Below are 1708 nucleotides of genomic sequence, written 5' to 3'. Positions count from 1 at the left end.
TTCCAGGGTGGCTATGGGGATAGCAGGACGTGACTGGACGGATTCCATGCAGAAGCTTCGCGTGACCCAGAGAGAGGACCATCCAGTGTGCAGACAGTGATGACACCGGGCGTGACACACTATGGGATCCAGAGCCCTGTGGAATGCGGGTCCTCTGCTCTCCTGTCCACCCGGCTCCTTGTTCACACCCCGGCCCCGCCCTGGGGCCCTCTCATCAGCTGGGCCTTCCTGGCCACCCAGAGCCTTCTTCGGCCTCCATCCTCCCCACTCACCTGTGCCTTACTCCGTATCACTGCTCCCACCAGACTCCCACAGCAGCAGCCGTGCCTCTTTGTCTGCAACCCGTCATCTCCCACAGGGAAAAGGAAATAACAGGACGGCAGCGCCTGGCTAGAAAAACAGCGGGTTCTTACTGCAGCGGGCTGGGCTTCTTCTACGTCCGGCCTCTCAGGAGAGGGATTGGACGGTAGATCGAAAAACACAAGGAAAACACCGAGAACCGTCCAAAGCACTAATGAGCCACCCCTCCCGGGTCCTGTCCACAGGTGGGCTCTCATGGTCCCCGTGGGGCAGGAGGTTCTGTCTCTCCTGGCCCTGCGTGGGGTCTGCAGTTCTCACGGATGGGGAGTCCGCAGCTTGCCACACCCCTCCTCCCCACACAGCAGCACCTCAGGAGCAATCTGTACAGTCCAGGGGCCCCAGGTGTATTCAGCGCTTCCCCCCACCCCCGGGCACAGCGAGGGAGGGAGGAGCTCTGCCAACGGGCTGAAGGAGGGAAAGGGAGTCCCCCGTGTGCTCAGTAAGATGGGACCCAGGTTCTATGCTCCGGCAAGCTCCAAACCCATTGTTTGGCTCCTGTGCAGCCGAGCAGGGCCTGCAGGGTGGGGACGGTGGGCGGCACCTCTGGAGTTGCTCACATCACCCACCCCAGCATCATTTGGTTTCTTCTAGAACAGGAGTCTACCGCCGGCCTGCCGCAGACCACTGGGACAGTACTGGGTGCACATTTCACATAATCCCTTTTCCCTGGGGTGGGACGTGGTTAGGCTGTGACTGCTTACTGAGGCCTAGAGGCGGCCCACTTACTCTGGGGATCAGGTAGGTAGCTTTTATCATCCCAGCCTGACCACTCTCCAGCTCTGTGAGTGGGAAAACGGGGAAAGTTGCCTCGCCTTCCTGACTTCTTACTCTGACTTATAACAAAAAGTGGGAGCTACATTACAGCTCTTCAATAAATGTTACTTTCACAGAATAATATTCATGGTGTAGCTAGGAATATGTTGTGAACGATTTGACATCCATAATAAAGAAATGGTTTCATGACTTGGTAGCTTGGAACACTGGAGTAGTCTAGAATCACTGAAACATTGAAAACCAACACAACATAATATAGTAAAAAATCACGGCACCAAAACTGTACCCACCATTTGGTTGAAAAAAAGTATCCAGAAGGAAATACATCAAGATATTTTTTACCAGTGTGAGCAAGGTCTTACAATAGATCACCTGCTCATCATCCTTGATAACTGCTAGAATCCCACACTCATCCACACACAAAAGTCTCTTCCAGTAGCCTCAGAATAATGCTTGGAGGCCAAGACTCTCCGGTGCAACTGAAGACTTTGAAGGGTTGTTTTGAGGCTGCAAACCTGTGCTCAAAGCATAAACCACACATTTGATCAAGAAGAATAGGGACTCTGTGAACTTG

The sequence above is a fragment of the Fukomys damarensis genome, unplaced genomic scaffold, assembly GCF_012274545.1.
Source record: "Fukomys damarensis isolate Sample0158 unplaced genomic scaffold, DMR_v1.0_HiC HiC_scaffold_18, whole genome shotgun sequence".
Lineage (NCBI taxonomy): Eukaryota > Metazoa > Chordata > Mammalia > Rodentia > Bathyergidae > Fukomys > Fukomys damarensis.
This window is presented reverse-complemented; position numbering follows the sequence as displayed.